We start from the raw sequence: 20,672 nt of genomic DNA, 5'->3' as shown, positions 1-20,672 counted from the left end.
TCTTCACGGCCACATTAATCCAGCTGGTCTCACCCTACCACAGATATTTACCCTGTTGTAACCCTCCCCCATTACCTGCTCCAATACCAAAATCCACCCATTTTCTCCCCTCCCAGTTTGGGAAAAGTTGTCAGACCTGAAGCATGAACCATTTCTCTCTCTCCATAGATGCTGACTGACCTGCTGAGTGTTTCCAACATTTGGTTTGAATGTTGTCATTGAGGAAATGGCCCTCCCTCCTGTTCTAACACCTCACTCTCAGAGCGGGGAAGCAGATTCCCCCTCTACCCCTTCCCCAGCTCAATAATCAAACCCAAGGGGAACCCTCCCCTCCTGAACCTTACAACCTGTCCAAACCCCAACGCAAAGAGTTGATGTCCTCGTAACCCTGTCCCCACGCGCAGACACACTAACCAAGGGAGAACTGCTTGCATTGGATTTTAATGCGATATAATTTACTTACAATAAAATAAACATCTTTTACAAACAGGGCAGGTACTGCACAGGAGAAACAATTGACGGAATAAGAACCCTCCACTCTGGCAATGGCTCATGTCTAAACCCCAGGGGAGAGGGGGGGGGAGGGGGGAGGGGGGAGGGGGGAGGGGGGAGGGGGGAGAGGGGGGGGAGGGGGAGGGGGGAGGGGGGAGAGGGGGGGGAGGGGGAGGGGGGAGGGGGGAGAGGGGGGGGAGGGGGAGGGGGGAGGGGGGAGAGGGGGGGAGGGGGAGGGGGGAGGGGGGAGAGGGGGGGGAGGGGGAGGGGGGAGGGGGGAGAGGGGGGGGAGGGGGGAGGGGGAGGGGGAGGGGGGAGGGGGGGAGGGGGGAGGGGGGAGGGGGGAGGGGGGAGGGGGGAGGGGCATGTAGGTACAGGTAGAGATTAGAGTTGAGAGGGAGGGAGGAAAAGGAAAGGACAGAGAGGCAAAAAAGATATCCAAGGCAGAAAGAAGGGTGGGTGGGGGGGGATGGTAGAAGATGAGAAGTAAACTTGTGGTCTGAGTGGGTCCTCCTGCCATGACCAGCTCAAGGAAACATGCCCGGGGTTAAAGTTGGCCAGTTTCCATGGTAACCCCCATCCCAACCTGGTCTTCGACTGGAATCATATGTCCTTCCCTAGCCTCAGTGGTACAGTGGTGCAGACAGGTGGGGGTGAACAGGCAGGGAGGGGACGGAACGATTGGCAGAGGGCCCTGATCTACATGTCCTGGCAGCATTGGACTCTGCGCCCCTTGTCCGCAGGGGGTGGGGAGATGGACACGATGTCCCGGCCGGGGACCCAACTCCCACTCTTCTGGGTCCGCAGTGAACTGGCGCTGAGACACGATCCGGTAGATTTCTGTGGGGGAGGGAGGAGGAGGACGACAGTTATTCCAGGTGCTTCCCTTCCACCACCAAGCCACCCACCCAGGGTTTCTGGAAGACAATCTCACTGACAGTCACAGCTGAGGAGCGGGGAAATATCAACAGGGCAGTGTGGACAAATGGTGATAGCAGGGGATCAGTGGGCAGTATGGCCTCAGGGACAAGGAGGTGAAATGACAAGCAGACCCCTTACAACCTCTTCCCTCTGGCATCAGACTACAAGTAGACAGAATGGAAGAAAAGGCATATGGAGTTCTTGCCTTCATCAGATAGAGGGTTTGATCGCAACCAGCGGTGCAGTGTGGAGTCTGCACGTCTGCGACCATGCAAGATTGCCCCCAGGTGCTGCAGTTCCCTCCCAACAACGTGGGTTAATTGGCCACTGTGAACTGCCGTCGAATGGCAAATGGATGACACGGGGATATGAAGGAGGGAAGTGGGAGTGGGGTGTTAAGTGGGTGATCAGAGTTGGCATACATGTGATGGGCCGAAGAGTCTCGAGGAGAGGGAGTAATGGAGGGTTCCTACCGTTGAGGAGAGTGTGGAAGGCTATCTCCACGTTGGTGGAATCCAGGGCCGAGGTCTCGATGAACAGCACGCTACTCTTCTCTGCAGGAGAGGGGGGGGGGGGGGTGTTAGTGGCCCTGCAAGTCCACAGTCATCCCTCCAGAACCCCTCCCACAGCAACCTTCTCCCCACACCCTCTCCCCTGCCTCCCACCTCCTCCTCACACCCTCTCATCATTCAGGGGGCTGGGCTTCTGGGGGCTAGCAGAGACACGATGGGCAGAGCAGTTGACCTGGGCCGTCACCTGACGCCGATTTCCCAAGATCAGACTCGAGGCAGAGGGCGGAGGCCACACGTGGAGTCTGCACATTCTCCTGATTACCACACCACACACATTTCCCCTGGGGTGCTGCAGTTACCCTCCCACATCCCAATGACATGCCAAGTCAGTGGTTAATCATGCCTTCCCCCTCTTGGAGTGTGGGTAAGGGGTAGAAACTGGGGAGTGAAATGGGGGGGTCGGGTATAAATGGGAGGGACAAAGAGCCCACTCCCCTGTTCGTCCCTTCATCGTTCCCTCTGATACCCCCTCCCCGTCCCCTCCCGCCCCCTTTGCCCACACCACCTGCAAAGGCCCTGGCCTCTTCGGTAGGCACTGCCCGCATGTGCCTCAGGTCACTCTTGTTGCCCACCATCATGACCACGATGCTGGGGTCGGCGTGGTCTCGCAGCTCCCACAGCCACCGCTCCATGTTCTCGTACGTCAGGTGCTTGGCAATATCATACACCAGGAGCGCCCCCACTGCCCCCCGGTAATATCTGGCGGAGAGAGGGGAAGGGGGGAAGAGACGTCACCGACAGGGTTGACCAGTAGAGAAATGACGCCCGTGACTTTGCACACCGTCCGCCACGGCCCGGGGTGAACCCAATCCCCAGGCTCTGGGAAGCCGAGGCAGATCTCTGACAGGAGGTCAGTGGCCAGGTTTCACAGCCGAAGGTCGGGGTGAGGCAGGAGGAAAATACTCGAGATGGGCATGAGATATTTCCTCCTGAAGTCTGAGAGCCCGGGGGGATCCAGCAAAGAAGTTGAAGCCAAACTATTCGAGATGGTGGTGGGGGGGGGCGGGGGTGGAGTCACTGCTGGGGACAGGGGAATGAGGGGACTGAATCTGGGTAGTCAATTCCAATCAGATTACACGGTGGCTAGGCTCGCAGGGTGATATGGCCTCCTCCTGCTGCCGTTTTGTGTTCCTACTGCTTGCTCAACCCCATCCACACGCTAGGAAGGGTGTGTCTGCACCGGAGAGGGTGCAGAGGAGATTCCCCAGGACTTTGCATGGGACAGGGTGTTTCAGATACGAGGGAGAGACGGGAGAAATCGGGTCTGTTCTCCCTGGAGAGGAGGCTGCTGTGGGAGGTGCACAGAGTTACGAGGGGAAGGGACAAGGTGGAGAGAGGGCAATGTCTCCCTGGACAGAGTTTTGAGGGAAGGGGAATGAGATTTTAGTGGGGATCCAAGAAAGGTTGGTATCTGGAACATGGTGCCTGTGGGGGGGGGATTCTCAACATTGAAGAAGCTTGTATCCTTGTTGCAGAGAGGTCTAAAACTGAAGGAGATAAGAGAGCAAGGTAACGGTGGGGGAGAGTGGAAGGGATTTTGAGGGTGAATTTTTCCCCGGGGGAGGGTGGTTTGATGCCTTGTCTGAAAGGGTAGTGGGGGCAGAGACTCCTAGTTTACTGTAGTGTCTGCACGAGTGCTTGAATCACCGAGGCGGAGAGGGGGGTGGATCAAGTGGTGGGGAATGCGATGGGGGTAGACTGAGACAAAGGACCCGTTTCTGTGCTGTGCCAATCCAAGAGCTGCGGAGCCTTGCCCAGCTGGCAAGGACACCTACCATGTTCCCTACACACCTGCTCTCACTCCACCAGGAGCAGGACTGACTGCCTCCTCATCCTCACCTGCAGTGTGAGTTTTGACTCCCTGCTGCCCCTTCATAGCACGCTATTCATTTCCTGACCCTCCCATCTGCCGTCCTGACCAGCCAGAGAACGGCTGGTGTTTGACCTCACTGACTCCTTCCCGTATTGGAATGAGCTGCCAGAGGAAGTGGTCGAGGACGGTACAAATGCAACATTTAAGAGGCGTGTGGAGAAGAGGGGCTTGGAGGCTTACGGGCCACATACAGGCAACCAGGACAGTGCAGCCAGAATGGACCAGTGGGCCAAAGGGCATTTTGTGACCCAATTGCTCTATGGCACCTCCCTCCCACTCGCCTGTGTCTCCCACCAAACCTCTTGGAAGCAGTGGATGACCTGTGCCCAGAGCACCGAGGGTAGGCAGCACCATAGGTCAGTCACCCTCTGCTGGAAGAGACCTCCTCATCTCAGTCTGGAACAGCCAAGCCCTTCCCTCCCCTTCCCACTCTCCCTCCTCCCACCCCAGCCAGAGGAAACATCCGCACTGGACTAACACAGCACTATTCCTCCGCACCCCCACTCCCCAAATACTGCTCGGCCTGCAGTGTCCCTGATCCAGATTCTGCTGCCCCTGGCCTTCTGTGACATCTACCCTGTTTCACTAGGTCCTCTCATTCTAAGCTCATGGTCTGTAATCTCCCCGCACAGCAGAGACCCCCGTCCCAGAGACTGACCCACTGAAAGAATGATTGTCCAGTGCAGACACTGGAATTTGATGAAGATTGAAAGGTATCTCCACCACCTTTATGTCGTGAAAGGGCCATTGTCTTGGCAACGTTCTCTTCCATCCCCACTGACTGCTTTGCCCTACACCCAGTGAGGGGGGAGTGTGTGGGGTGGGGGTGGGGAAAGAGTGCCAGACCAGCTCACCCACCTCACAGGAACCCAAACAGCCGGGGCAGTGATGGACTTGTAGTTCACACAGCCCCAGACCTGCACTTGGTGCTCCCAGCTAGTCCCATGGTCGGTCCTGAGCTTCCCATCGCTACTTCAATTCTCCACCCTCTTCTCCCTCACCTCCCCCCCCATGCCTCCTCGAGGCAAGATTGTGGGACAGGTTGGGAGACGCAGGAGTGCGCTGATGCTGGAACGTGGGGGAACTCAGACAGCGTCTGAGAGAGGGAAATGGACGGTCATCACCTCTGGCCAAGTCGCTTCATCCAGGCTGCAACGGTAAGAGGGGAGGGAGGTGATGCGAAAGAGGCAGGTGACAGGTGGGTCCTCATGAGGAGGAGAGAGGGCGAGCAGTGAGAGGATCAGTGGGTGGGGACTCTAGTAAATTTCTACAGTTATACATTTCTGACAGGTTGCATGACTGACTGGTAAGGAGGCGCAGGATCAGAAAACTCTGCAGAGTTGTAGACCCAGCGCGGGCACAGTCCTCCCCTCCCCTCCATCGAGGTCATCTACAAGGCGAAGCCTCAAGAAGGACCCGAGTAACCCACTCATTTCACCTGCTCTGACAATGGGGTCAGGGAACCCCACTTCCTCGCCAATCCTTGGCATCTCACTTTGCCTGAGACCCTCCCACCCAAAGTGTTTGGAGTTTCTCTCCCCTCCCTGTCACAGTATCCCCTACTGAGTGCTCCTGGCGTGTTCTGGTCCAGCTTGCCAGTGAGCAGTGGAGGGGGGTGGGGGTGGGCTTTGGGGGCACCAACAGAGTAGGGACTTGGGTTGAACAGCTGATCTTCTCAGACATGTTTATATTTTATTCCATCATAACCCGGGCAGAACCTGTTGCTGGGAAAACAGGGTCGCCATGGACACCTACAGGTAAGGTGAGCCCCTTGTCACCGCGCCCAGTAACAGGATACAGAGAGAACACACCCGCCTGTGCAACTCTGCCTCCAGGTGACTCTGGCATCCGGCACTGATCGGGGAGGGTGGGGAGAGAGGGAGGGCCACAGTTTACCCACAGACCACTCTCACAGCTGTAGTGGAGTCAGGGATTAATTTATCGTGATGTACATATTTGTGAGGGGATTAGACAGGGTGGGTACACACAGACATTCTCGCAGGGCTCAGGAATCAAGAACTATAAGGCACGTGGGTTAAGGTGAGAGGGGAGATTTGAAAGGGGCCCAAATAGGCAATGTCTTCACCCAAAACGAGTTCCTAGAGCAAGTGGTTGAGGCAGGTACATTAACAACATTTAAAAGACACTTTGACAGGTACACGGATGGGAATGGTTCAGAGGGACACGGACAGGGACAGATCAGGGGGGCACGGACGGGGGGACGGTTCGGGGGGGGCACGGACGGGGGGACGGTTCGGGGGGGGCACGGACGGGGGGACGGTTCGGGGGGGGCACGGACGGGGGGACGGTTCGGGGGGGGCACGGACGGGGGGACGGTTCGGGGGGGGCACGGACGGGGGGACGGTTCGGGGGGGGCACGGACGGGGGGACGGTTCAGGGGGGGCACGGACGGGGGGACGGTTCAGGGGGGGCACGGACGGGGGGACGGTTCAGGGGGGGCACGGACGGGGGGACGGTTCAGGGGGGGCACGGACGGGGACGGTTCAGGGGGACACGGACGGGGACACGGTTCAGAGGGACACGGACGGGGACGGTGCAGAGGGACACGGACGGGGACGGTTCAGAGGGACACGGACGGGGACGGTTCAGAGGGACACGGACGGGGACGGTTCAGAGGGACACGGACAGGTACACGGACGGGAAAGGTTCAGAGGGACACGGACGGGGACGGTTCAGAGGGACACGGACAGGTACACGGACGGGAAAGGTTCAGAGGGATATGGACAGGGACACGGACGGGAACGGTTCAGAGGGACACGGACGGGAACGGTTCAGAGGGATACGGACAGGGACACGGACGGGAACGGTTCAGAGGGACACGGACGGGAAAGGTTCAGAGGGATATGGGCCAAATGTGGGCATTGGGACTAGCTGAGATGGAAATCTTTGTCAGCATGGACCAGTTGGGCTGAAGGGCCTGTTTTTGTGCAGTGTGACTGTGACCATCTGGGGATAAGGCAGGAGAGTGGTGCTGAGGGAGAGCAGAGGGGCTGGGGCGAGGGCTCGTGGGTGCTGAGGCAGAGCGGAGGGGCCTGGCCGTGGGCTCGTGGGGGGTGAGGCAGAGCGGAGTGGCCTGGGCGAGGGCTCGTGGGTGCTGAGGGAGCGAGGGCTCGTGGGAGGTGAAGCAGAGCGGAGGGGCCTGGGCGAGGGCTTGTGGGGGGTGAGGGAGAACGGAGAGGCCTGGCCGTGGGCTCGTGGGTGCTGAGGGAGAGCGGAGAGGCCTGGGCGAGGGCTCGTGGGTGCTGAGGGAGAGCGGAGGGGCCTGGCCGTGGGCTCGTGGGTGCTGAGAGAGAGCGGAGGGGCCTGGCCGTGGGCTCGTGGGTCTTGAGGGAGAGCGGAGGGGCCTGGGCGAGGGCTCGTGGGTGCTGAGGGAGAGCGGAGGGGCCTGGGCGAGGGCTCGTGGGTGCTGAGGGAGAGCAGAGGGGCTGGTTTAGTGGAGGGTAGTTCTGTTGTTCACTCACGCTGAGGTGATGGCCCGGTACCGCTCCTGCCCTGCTGTGTCCCAGATCTGGGCCTTGATGATCCGGTTTTGGAGCCGGACGCTGCGGGTGGCGAACTCCACACCGATGGTGCTCTTGGTCTCCAGGCTGAAGTCGTTGCGTGTGAAGCGGGACAGTAGGTTGCTCTTCCCTACCCCGGAATCGCCGATCAGCACCACTGCAGCGGATGGGCAAGAGGTCAGGATCTTGGCTGCACTCAGACAGCACCCCCCCCCCCCACCGCACCTTCCTCAGCCCTCAGTCACTCCAGACCTTCACCTCGACTGGAACCGAGAGAGGAAACCCCCCCCCCCCCCACAGTGGGAGGAATGCCCACCACAAACCTCAACCTCCGAGGGAGAAACCCCCCCACCCCCCTTCTACATTCTAAGACTAGTAGGCCCAACCCTAACCGAAGGTTTGCCTGTTCCCTAGTCCAAGACACCCCTCCTCCCTGCCACCTACCCCCCCCCGTCCCCCAGACATTGATGGGCTGCTTGTGTTATCTGGCTGTGTCAAGTTTACCCGCAATCGATTGGCTGCTGCGGGTAGGGGAGGGCTGCAAAGTGGGGAGCGGACTCCATGGTTACCATCCACCGGGTGGAGACGTGGGGAGAGAGATGCCAACCCCTCCCTGCTCCCCCTCGGTATCCTGACCCCAGAGAGAGTGCTGTCCCCCAGTGGCAGGCCGGATCAGCGGTGCAGTCGCCCAGAAGCTGGGGTCAGGCTCACGTCCCACAGTGCATTGTGGGGCTCTCAAACACTGGGCTTCACCAGAGTGGGGTAAGGGGCCCCATGCCCACTGCACGTTCCGGGCCAGGTCAGTGGCTGCAGGGCGAGGCCCAGAGCCGTCTCAGTTTCAGAGTTACACCGCGTTCAAACAGGCCCTTCAGTCCAACGTACTGACCAAGGTGCCCCATCTGGACTCGTCCCATTTGCCTGCACTTGGCTCACGTCCCTCTCTAAACCCTTCCATGCACCTGACCAAATGTTGTTAACGTACTTGCCTCAACAACTTCTGGGTGAAAAATTTGTCCCCCACATCCCCTGTAACACTTACCCCTTGAATCCCCTTTCAAACTTTACCCCTCACCTTAAATCTATGCCAGTAGTTTAGCGTGGGGAAAAGGCTAATCATCTTCCTTGTCTACAAAACTTATGATCCCTTTGCTCCGGGGAAAACAGTCCTGGCCTCCCCAGTCTCTCTTTATAGCTGAAACCCTCCAGTCCTGGTGACAGCCTCGTGAATCTTTTCAAAATCAAATCAGGTTTAATTATCATTCAAACCATACACAAATACTGCTGAACGAGACACCCTTCTTCTGGGTCCAATGAGCAAAACTTTCGAAGGTAGCGAGTAATATAATTCAAAATATCAAGCAAAGAAGCATATTCACTCAAAAAAATCCCAACGTATATAGTCCAAGACTCTGAGTGACAATTGACGGTACCATATCCCGGCACGCAACCAGCCTGTAATTCCACTGCTTGAACACAGGAGGGCAGCACCAACAGGCGAGGCCAGGCCCCAGCCAAGCACAACCACATGACTCCCACCTGGTCTACAGCAGCAGGCAAGCCCAAGGCTTGAGGCCTAGTATTTACTACAACTGAGGCTCCCATGTTAACTGTCCCGCTACCTGACAAGGGTAACAGGTCTGTAGCAACTTACATTATCACTGTCCAAAAGAGTCTTGCAATTGCAAGTGAAATGTCCGTGACAATCTGCCACGGTTATCCTGCACCAACTCTGATGCTTCCAAGCAGTCAGCAACATGGTCTGCAGCCAGGTCGGATCCCCCATACCCAACGGGCTCCTCTGACTCATCAAGCAACACACATCAGGCAGCATCTCTAGGAAGAGGTACAGTCGACGTTTCAGGCCGAGACCCTTCGTCAGGACTAACTGAAGGAAGAGTGAGTAAGAGATTTGAAAGTGGGAGGGGGAGGGGGAGATCCAAAATGATAGGAGAAGACAGGAGGGGGAGGGATGGAGCCAAGAGCTGAACAGGTGATTGGCAAAAGGGATATGAGAGGATAATGGCATAGGAGGCCGAGGGAGAAAGAAAAGGTGTGGGGAGGGAGCCCAGAGGATGGGCAAGGGGTGTAGTCAGAGGGACAGAGGGAGAAAAAGGAGAGTGAGAGAAACAATGTGTGCATAAAAATAAGTAACAGATGGGGTACGAGGGGGAGGTGGGGCCTTAGCGGAAGTTAGAGAAGTCGATGTTCATGCCATCAGGTTGGAGGCTACCCAGACGGAATATAAGGTGTTGTTCCTCCAACCTGAGTGTGGCTTCATCTTTACAGTAGAGGAGGCCGTGGATAGACATGTCAGAATGGGAATGGGATGTGGAATTAAAATGTGTGGCCACTGGGAGATCCTGCTTTCTCTGGCGGACAGAGCGTAGATGTTCAGCAAAGCGGTCTCCCAGTCTGCGTCGGGTCTCGCCAATATATAGAAGGCCACATCGGGAGCACCGGACGCAGTATATCACCCCAGCCGACTCACAGGTGAAGTGTTGCCTCACAGGTGAAGTGTTGCCTCACCTGGAAGGACTGTTTGGGGCCCTGAATGGTGGTAAGGGAGGAAGTGTAAGGGCATGTGTAGCACTTGTTCCACTTACACAGATAAGTGCCAGAAGGGAGATCAGTGGGGAGGGATGGGGGGGGGGGGGACGAAGGGAGTTGCATCTGCTCTCAGGATGAGGCTTTTCATTCTGGGACGAGGGAGATGTCTTCCTTTTCAAAGAAAGGGGCTTCCCTTCCTCCACTATCAACTCTGCTCTTAAACGCATCTCCCCCATTTCACGTACATCTGCTCTCACTCGATCCTCCCACCACCCCACTAGGAATAGGGTTCCCCTGGTCCTCACCTACCACCCCACCAGCCTCCGGGTCCAACATATTATTCTCCGTAACTTCTGCCACCTCCAACGGGATCCCACCACTAAGCACATCTTTCCCTCCCCCCCCTCTCTGCATTCCGCAGGGATCACTCCATACGCAACTCCCTTGTCCATTCGTCCCCCCCATTCCTCCCCACTGATCTCCCTCCTGGCACTTATCCGTGTAAGCAGAACAAGTGCTACGCATGCCCTTACACTTCCTCCCTTACCACCACTCAGGGCCCCAAACAGTCCTTCCAGGTGAGGCAACACTTCACCTGTGAGTCGACTGGGGTGATATACTGCGTCCGGTGCTCCCGATGTGGCCTTTTATATATTGGCGAGACCTGACGCAGACTGGGAGACCGCTTTGCTGAACATCTACGCTCTGTCCGCCAGAGAAAGAAGGATCTCCCAGTGGCCACACATTTTAATTCCACATCCCATTCCCATTCTGACATGTCTATCCATGGCCTCCTCTACTGTAAAGATGAAGCCACACTCAGGCTGGAGGAACAACACCTTATATTCCGTCTGGGTAGCCTCCAACCTGATGGCATGAACATCGACTTCTCTAACTTCCGCTAATGCCCACCTCCCCCTCGTACCCCATCTGTTACTTATTTTTATACACACATTCTTTCTCTCACTCTCCTTTTTCTCCCTCTGTCCCTCTGAATATACCCCTTGCCCATTCTCTAGGTCCTCCCGCCCCCCCTTGTCTTTCTTCCCGGACCTCCTGTCCCATGATCCTCTCGTATCCCCTTTTGCCAATCACCTGTCCAGCTCTTGGCTCCATCCCTCCCCCTCCTGTCTTCTCCTATCATTTTGGATCCCCCCCTCCCCCTCCCACTTTCAAATCCCTTACTCACTCTTCCTTCAGTTAGTCCTGACGAAGGGTCTCGGCCTGAAACGTCGACTGTACCTCTTCCTACAGATGCTGCCTGGCCTGCTGCGTTCACCAGCAACTTTGATGTGTGTTGCTTGAATTTCCAGCATCTGCAGAATTCCTGTTGTTTGCCTCTGACTCATTACTGGGCTCCTACAACATCTCGACTGACCCATTCAATACCAGTCCAGCTACTCCGATCAACAAGCAGTTCACTGATGGGAGTAGCCCCAGAGCACCCAGTTTTCTTGGAGTAGAATTGCCTTTAGATCCTCTGCACGCTCTCCAGCTTAATCACACCCATCCTACAGCCAAATCATCAGAACTCAATACTGTACCCCGGATCTGGTCTCACCAACATCTTGTACAGCTGTAACATGGTACCCCAGCTCCTATACCCAGTGCTCAGACTGATGATGCCAAATGTCTTTACTGCCATCTACCAAGGTGTTCCTTCAGAGTGTACATGAGGCAAGAGCAGAAATTGCAGGGGTCCTGGCAGAGATAATTGAATTATCTTTAGCAGTAGATGAAGTACTAGAGAATTTGGAGGATAGCTAATGTTCCACTGTTTAGGAAGGCTCTAAAAATAAACCAGGAAATTATAGGTTAGTGAGGCAGACCTCATTAGTGGGAAAGTTATTAGAAAGTATTCTAAAGGACTGGATATACAAATACTTGGATAGGCATGGAGTGATTAGGAATAATCAGCAAGGCTTTGTTTGTGGCAAGTCATGTCTAACCAATTTTATAGAGTTTTCCAAGGAAGCTACCAGGAAAGTGGATGAAGGCAAGGCAGTGGATGTTGTCTACATTGACTTTAGCAAGGCGTTTGACAAGGTCCCACATTGGGAGGTTGGTCAAGAAAGTTCAGTTGCTCCACATTCAAGATGAAGTAGTAAATTGGATTAAACATTGGCTTTGTGGAAGAAGCCAGAGTGTAGCAAAGGGGTTGCCTCTCTGACTGTCAGCCTGCTGGGTCCATTACTGATTGTCATCTATCTCAATGATCTGGATAAGGTAGTTAACTGGATCAGAAAATTTGTGGATGCCACCAGTGGCGTAGTGACCATCAGAGCTCGTAGCAGGATCTAGACCAGCTGAAACTTAATGCAGGCAAGTATGACGTGCCGCACTTTGGTGAGACCAACCAGGGCAGGTCTTACACCATGAGCGGTAGTGCACTGAGGAGTGCGGTAGAATAAAGGAATCTAGGAATATAGATCCATAATTCCTTGAAAGTTGCAGCATGGGTAGATAGGGTCGTAAAGAAAACTTTTTGCCCATTTGGCCTTCATAAATCCAAGTACTGAGTACAGGATGTTATGTTGAAGTTGTACAAGACATTGTTGAGGCCTAATTTGGAGTATTGTGTGCAGTTTTGGTCACCTACCTAGAGGAAAGATGTAAACAATGTTGAAAGAGTGCAGAGAATATTTACAAGGATGTTGCCGGGACTGGAGGACCTGAATTATAAAGAAAGATTGAGTAGGCTAGGACTTTATTCCTTAGAACAGCAAAGATTGAGAGGAGATTTGATAGAGGTATACAAAACTATGAGGGGTATAGATAAGGTAAATGCAAGCAGGCTTTTTCCACTGAGGTTGGGTGGGTTGGATTAAAGGTGAAAGGTGAAAAGTTTAAGGGGAACATGAGGGGTCTTCACTCAGAGGGTTGTGAGGGGGCCATTGCAAGTGGTGCATGTGAGCTAGATTTCAATATTTAAGAGAAGTTTGGATAGGTGAATGGAGGGCTATGGTCCATGTGCAGGTTAATGGAAGTTGGCAGTTTAAATGTTTACGCACAGACTAGATGAGCAAAAGGGCTTGTTTCTGCGTTGTATTTTTCTATGACTCTGACTCCACCTGTGTCTCCATTTTCAGTTAAGTAGACTTGTACAGAAAGGTGCCAGAAAGCCCTTTTTTTCTAGTAACATCACAAAGTATCCCACCAACCCTACTCATAGTTTGTTTGTCCCGCTCCCATCAGGATCCACACCAGGACCACCAGACTCAAAAGCAGCTACTTTCCCCGGTAAGGCTGATTGATACCTCCACCCACCAACCCACCCCTCCACACCCCCTCACCAACACATCCACAACCACTACGTTACCATTCCCTGTCAGAGTCACGTTATGTACAGACACTCCTGTGCCTAGCATCACTTTCTGTACAATGTACATAAGCTCTCTTACGTATCCATTTATTATGTTTTTGTTAGCATTGTGTTTTTTTGTGCTGCATCGGATCTCATGTACATTAAACAATCTTGAACTCTGCAATGTCACCGCTCAACGTCCTTCACTCCAAGGAACACAGTAACAACCTTGCGAATCTTTCCTCCAGCTTAATCACATTCTTCCTATAGCCAGGTGACCTGAACTATGCAAAAGTTTTCTACACTCATAACATGACATCCCAACTCCTGTACTCAGTGCCCTAACTGATGATACCGAATGCCTGCTTCACTGCTGTCTACCTGTAGCACCATTTTCAAGTGCATCACTTTGCCAGTACAGATTCAACCTGGCATTGCTCTGCACGTCTTATCAGCCGATTAATCTGGCCAGTGACACGGCAGGCAGTGCCGCTGCGTCACAGCTCAGAGACGCTGGTTCAATCCGCTTTGCACCTTCTCCCCGTGGCCGCGTGGGTCTCTCTCCCGTGGCCGCGTGGGTCTCTCTCCCCGTGGCCGCGTGGGTCTCTCTTCCCGTGGCCGCGTGGGTCTCTCTCCCCGTGGCCGCGTGGGTCTCTCTCCCACATCCTGAAGGGGTGCAGGGTCAGTAGGTAAACTGGCTGCTGTAAAATGCCTCCTCCCCCTTAGTGTGCAGGTGAGGAGTAGAATCTGTGAGGAGTTAGTGGGAATAAGGGAACCTGTGTAAATGGGTGGTTTGAGGTCAGCACGGACTGGGTGGGATGAGGGGCCTGTTCTTAGGCAAACGTCCTCAATGATTCTCCATTATTAATACCCTGTAAACTGCAATAACCTGCACCACCCACCCCCCCAACTCCCAACGCTAACTTTCACATCACCTGCAAACTTCCAAATCACATCCAGCACATTGGCTTCAGAGAGCGGTAGCAGACGATTGTTACTCTGACTGGCAGCCAGCGTCTACTGGTGTGCTGCAGGGGTCAGCACTGGGTCTATTGTTGTTTGTTGTCAACAATAATAAGGTGGTAAACTGGATGAGCAAATTTGTGGAAGACACCAAGACTGAAGGTGTCAAGGAAGGGTATCAAATCTTGCAAAGTGATCTAGACCAGATGGAAAAAATGGGCTGAGAAATGGCAGGTGGAATCAGATGCAGACAAGTGTGAGGTGTTGCACTTTGGTAGGACAAACCACGGCAAGACTTGCACAGTGAATGATAGGACTCTGAGGGGCACAACAGAACTAAACAATCTGGGAATATGGATCCACAATTCCCTGATAGGGACATTGGCCATCCTAAACCAGGGCATTTAGTACAGGAGATGGAATGTTACTTTGAAGCTATGGAAGACATCACTGGGGACAAATTTAGAGTATTGTGTGTAGATCTGAATCACCTTTCTGCAAGAAAGATATCAATAAGAAAATTTACAACAATGTTGATGGGACTTGAGGACCTGGAGCTACAGGGAGACATTGAGTAGGTCAGGACTTTATTCTTTGGAGTGCAGGAGAATGAAGGAGTTTCTCATAGAGGTGTAAAAAATCATGAGCGGTATAGATAGGGTGAATGCAAGCAGGCTTTCCCCCCTCCCCTCAGATTGGATGAAAATAGTACTAGAAGTCATAGGTTTAAAGTGAAAGGTGAATTATTTAAGGGGAGCCCGAGGGAGAATTTCTCTAATTAGAGCAGGAGTTCCTAACCTTTTTTATGCTATGGACCCCTACCATTAACTGAGGACCTCTGCTCCAGGTAATAAAGTCCTAACCTACTCGACCTTTCCCTGTAACTCAACCTTTCTCTAGGTGCCACTGAGAACAAATCCAGACTGTCCAGTCTCTCCTTATAACCACTGCCGTCCATTCCAGGAAAGACCCCGGCAAGTCTGTCTCATACTCTATCACTCCTTGGGAGGAGCAAGTATGGAATAAGCTGCCGATGGAGGTGGTAGAGGTGGGTTCAACTGTAACAGTTAACAGAAGTCTGGATAAGTAAATGGACAGGAGTGATATGGAGGGCTACGGTCTGGATGCGGGTAGATGGGACTAGGCAGATAATAATTGGGCATGGGCCAGATGGCGTGTTTCTGTGCTTTAGTACTCTATAAAACAGCGAGACCCCTCCCCCCCCCCAGAACAGATCCCTCTGGGACACCCAAGTCACAAAAACACACAGAGCACTCTGCAATTCTGGTCGCCACTCTGCAGGAAGGATGTGGGAGCAGTAGAGAGTCACCAGGTCTTTTCCGGAATGTACGGCAGTGATTACAGAGAAACTGGACAGGCAGGGTTTGCTCTCAGAGGCTCCCAGTGGGGTATTCAGAGGGGCAGGGGAGAATTGGGGAGTTTGAGTGGCATAGTGAAAGGTTGAGTTGTAGAGCATAGAAATCTACAGCACATTACAGGCCCTCTGGCCCACAATACTTACGTTTCTCTCATCTTTAGTGGTCTTAATGAGAAAGGTCGGGCAGGTTAGGGTTCTATTCCCTGGAGCAGAGGAGAGTGTGGGGAGATTTAAGAGGAACATAAAATTATGAGGGGTACAAATAGGGTAAATGCCAGCAGGGTGTTTCCACTAAGGTTGGGTGAGACGAGAACTGGGGTCCATAGGTGAAGGGTAAAAGGTGAAATATTTAAGAGCGAACTTCTCCACGCTGAAGGTGGTGCGGGCGGTGGATGCAGTTCGATGCCAACGTTTCAGGTAAGTACCTGGATGGGAGGGGTATGGAGGATTAGTCCAGGTGCGGCTCAATCGGAATAGGCAGAGAAACAGTTCGGCGTGAACTAGGGGGACCCGTTCCTGTACTGCGGCGCTTTGACTCCACAGGCAGTCCTCTTCCCGGGACAAGGGAGTCTGGAACTAGCGGCCCCGGGTCTACAGTGAGAGGGGAGAGGGTTCACGCACAGGGTGATGGGTGCACGGATTCAATTGCCAGAGTAAGTGGAGGGAAAAAAAGATAATATGGTAATTATAACATAATCCAGGGTGACCAGGGATGGGAGCTCAACGTTCAGGGATATTCAATATTCAGGAGGGATAGACATGAAGGAAGGGGAGGTGGGGTGGCGTTGCTGGTTAAAGAAGAGATTAACGCAATAGAAAGGAAGGACATAAGCCGGGAAGATGTGGAATCGATATGGGTAGAGCTGCGTAACACTAAGGGGCAGAAGACGCTGGTGGGAGTTGTGTACAGGCCACCTAACAGTAGTAGTGAGGTCGGAGATGGTATTAAACAGGAAATTAGAAATGTGTGCAATAAAGGAACAGCAGTTATAATGGGTGACTTCAATCTACATGTAGATTGGGTGAACCAAATTGGTAAAGGTGCTGAGGAAGAGGATTTCTTGGAATGTATGCGGGATGGTTTTTTGAACCAACACGTCGAGGAACCAACTAGAGAGCAGGCTATTCTGGACTGGGTTTTGAGCAATGAGGAAGGGTTAATTAGCAATCTTGTCGTGAGAGGCCCCTTGGGTAAGAGTGACCATAATATGGTGGAATTCTTCATTAAGATGGAGAGTGACATAGTTAATTCAGAAACAAAGGTTCTGAACTTAAACAGGGGTAACTTTGAAGGTATGAGACGTGAATTAGCTAAGATAGACTGGCAAATGACACTTAAAGGATTGACGGTGGATATGCAATGGCAAGCATTTAAAGGTTGCATGGGTGAACTGCAACAAATGTTCATCCCAGTTTGGCAAAAGAATAAATCAAGGAAGGTAGTGCACCCGTGGCTGACAAGAGAAATCAGGGATAGTATCAATTCCAAAGAAGAAGCATACAAATTAGCCAGAGAAAGTGGCTCACCTGAGGACTGGGAGAAATTCAGAGTTCAGCAGAGGAGGACAAAGGGCTTAATTAGGAAGGGGAAAAATGATTATGAGAGAAAACTGGCAGGAAACATAAAAACGGACTGTAAAAGCTTTTATAGATATGTAAAAAGGAAAAGACTGGTAAAGACAAATGCAGGTCCCCTGCAGACAGAAACAGGTGAATTGATTATGGGGAGCAAGGACATGGCAGACCAATTGAATAATTACTTTGGTTCTGTCTTCACTAAGGAAGACATAAATAATCTTCCAGAAATAGTAGGGGACAGAGGGTCCAGTGAGATGGAGGAACTGAGCGAAATACATGTTAGTAGGGAAGTGGTGTTAGGTAAATTGAAGGGATTGAAGGCAGATAAATCCCCAGGGCCAGATGGTCTGCATCCTAGAGCGCTTAGGGAAGTAGCCCAAGAAATAGTGGATGCATTAGTGATAATTTTTCAAAACTCGTTAGATTCTGGACTAGTTCATGAGGATTGGAGGGTGGCTAATGTAACTCCACTTTTTAAAAAAGGAGGGAGAGAGAAACCGGGGAATTATAGACCGGTTAGCCTAACGTCGGTGGTGGGGAAACTGCTGGAGTCAGTTATCAAGGATGTGATAACAGCACATTTGGAAAGCGGTGAAATGATCGGACAAAGTCAGCATGGATTTGTGAAAGGAAAATCATGTCTGACGAATCTCATAGAATTTTTTGAGGATGTAACTAGTAGAGTGGATAGGCGAGAACCAGTGGATGTGGTATATTTGGATTTTCAGAAGGCTTTTGACAAGGTCCCACACAGGAGATTAGTGTGCAAACTTAAAGCACACGGTATTGGGGGTAAGGTATTGGTGTGGGTGGAGAGTTGGTTAGCAGACAGGAAGCAAAAGGTGGGAATAAACGGGACCTTTTCAGAATGGCAGGCGGTGACTGGTGGGGTACCGCAAGGCTCAGTGCTGGGACCCCAGTTGTTTACAATATATATTAATGTCTTGGATGAGGGAATTAAATGCAGCATCTCCAAGTTTGCAGATGACACGAAGCTGGGTGGCAGTGTTAGCTGTAAGGAGGATGCTAAGAGGATGCAGGGTGACTTGGATAGGTTGGGTGAGTGGGCAAATTCATGGCAGATGCAATTTAATATGGATAAATGTGAAGTTATCCACTTTGGTGGCAAAAATAGGAAAACAGATTATTATCTGAATGGTGGCCGATTAGGAAAAGGGGAGGTGCAACGAGACCTGGGTGTCATTATACACCAGTCATTGAAAGTGGGCATGCAGGTACAGCAGGCGGTGAAAAAGGCGAATGGTATGCTGGCATTTATAGCGAGAGGATTCGAGTACAGCAGCAGGGAGGTACTACTGCAGTTGTACAAGGCCTTGGTGAGACCACACCTGGAGTATTGTGTGCAGTTTTGGTCCCCTAATCTGAGGAAAGACATCCTTGCCATAGAGGGAGTACAAAGAAGGTTCACCAGATTGATTCCTGGGATGGCAGGACTTTCATATGAAGAAAGACTGGATGAACTGGGCTTGTACTCGTTGGAATTTAGAAGATTGAGGGGGGATCTGATTGAAACGTATAAGATCCTAAAGGGATTGGACAGGCTAGATGCAGGAAGATTGTTCCCGATGTTGGGGAAGTCCAGAACGAGGGGTCACAGTTTGAGGATAGAGGGGAAGCCTTTTAGGACCGAGATTAGGAAAAACTTCTTCACACAGAGAGTGGTGAATTTGTGGAATTCTCTGCCACAGGAAACAGTTGAGGCTAGTTTATTGGCTATATTTAAGAGGGAGTTAGATATGGCCCTTGTGGCTACGGGGGTCAGGGGGTATGGAGGGAAGGCTGGGGCGGTGTTCTGAGTTGGATGATCAGCCATGATCATAATAAATGGCGGTACAGGCTCGAAGGGCCGAATGGCCTACTCCTGCACCTATTTTCTATGTTTCTACTTAAGGCATTTGGGCACGAGCTGGGAAAGGTGAGGCGCGACGGGAGCCAAAGGCAGACGAGGTGCGGGTGCGTTTCGCGGTCGGCATGGGGGTGTTGTCCCTCTGTAGGGGAATCCTGGATGTGGAGACGGCAACGCACCGATTAGGCCAGAACACACATTTCGTACGGCAGGGAGTGGCAGACGGCCCGAAAATCAACCGCACATTACACTACACCATCACAACGAGCCATCTCCCCGACCCCCGTCGCCCCCAACCGGAGGCTTCAACCACTCCGTGACCGGCAAGAGGTGGGTGGGGGGAGGAGGCAGAGGTTCGGACCCTGTGGTCGTTGTACGTACACACACACTATAAATAATACGTTTACACACGCACACTATAAATAATACACTTTTATACACGCACAGTATAAATAATACACTTTTATACACGCACACTATAAATAATACGTTTACACACGCACACTATAAATAATACACTTTTATACACGCACACTATAAATAATACACTTTTATACACGCACACTATAAATAATACTTTTACACACGCACTACAAATAACACACACTATAAATACAAATTTACACACACACACAATAAATAACACACACACACACACTATAAATAATACACTTTTACACACACACTATAAATAACACACTCATACACCAGTAGGGACGGACCGGGCACACTCACCGATAAACCCAGAGGGAGAAGAGATGGTGGGGTAGAGCGGAGAGAGAGTGAAGGGGAGGGAAGAGATAGAGATGAGAGCAGTGAGGGGACAGGACGTTTTCTCGGGGAGCGGGGTGTGAGTATATAGGAACGAACCGGTGGGGGGGTGGTGAAAGAGGTAGGGACAGATCGAACGGACTCATCCTTAAACAGGTAGTGACTGGGAGAGAGAGAGGGGTCGGGGTGGAAGAAAGGGGCTCCGGGGGTGGGAGGCGGACTCACCCTTACACAGGTAACGAACGGGAAAGGGGCTTGGCGGGCAGCCTTCCCTCTCCTCGCCCTTGAACAGGTGTCACGGGGAGGGTGATGGCTGAGAGGACGGGTACCTGCCCCTGGGTGGAGGTGGTCTTGAGACTCACTTTTGAACAGATACTCACGGGGAGGGTGTTGGGATTTACCCTTAAAGCTGCTCATGGCGGGGGTGGGGATCTGTCCCGGGGTGGACGAGGGAGGGCGGGACCCTCTCCCAAGGGTGGTAACAGGCAGGTGAGCACGGACTCACCCTTGAACAGGTAATCATACTCGTCGTCCTTGCTTCCCATCGTCGCCACTCAGACTCACCCGGTTACTCCCCGCTCCAACTTGTTCTCGCCTCGCTTCTCCGCTCTACCAATGAGCGTAGACTTGGACCGAACGACCAATGGAGATCGGGCATCTCGGGGTGAACACTCCGAGATCAGGAATCTGCCCCGGCCGCTTCAAACACACCCAGTGGACCAGCCGGTGTGAACACCCTCGGAACACGCCAGCCAGGCTCACGTGACCCAACCAGCTGGAGAAACTCATTGGGAAGTTGCTCCTGAGCTGGGGGGGGGGGGGAGGTCCCGGGACTGATTGACCAATCCCGCGACAGAACGTCTCAGACTAACCAATCCGGAGTGT

The 20,672-nt window shown here is 52.8% G+C and overlaps 1 pseudogene; it reads right to left on the bottom strand.

Moving 5' to 3' along the window:
• Positions 1–1,094: 1,094 nt before the first annotated feature.
• Positions 1,095–20,369, bottom strand: LOC140211377 (ras-related protein Rab-11A-like; annotated as a pseudogene).
• Positions 20,370–20,672: the final 303 nt, after the last annotated feature.

This window comes from Mobula birostris, chromosome 2 (assembly GCF_030028105.1).
Source record: "Mobula birostris isolate sMobBir1 chromosome 2, sMobBir1.hap1, whole genome shotgun sequence".
Lineage (NCBI taxonomy): Eukaryota > Metazoa > Chordata > Chondrichthyes > Myliobatiformes > Myliobatidae > Mobula > Mobula birostris.
The sequence above is the reverse complement of the archived record's forward strand: the minus strand, read 5'-3'. Positions and strand labels throughout refer to the sequence as shown.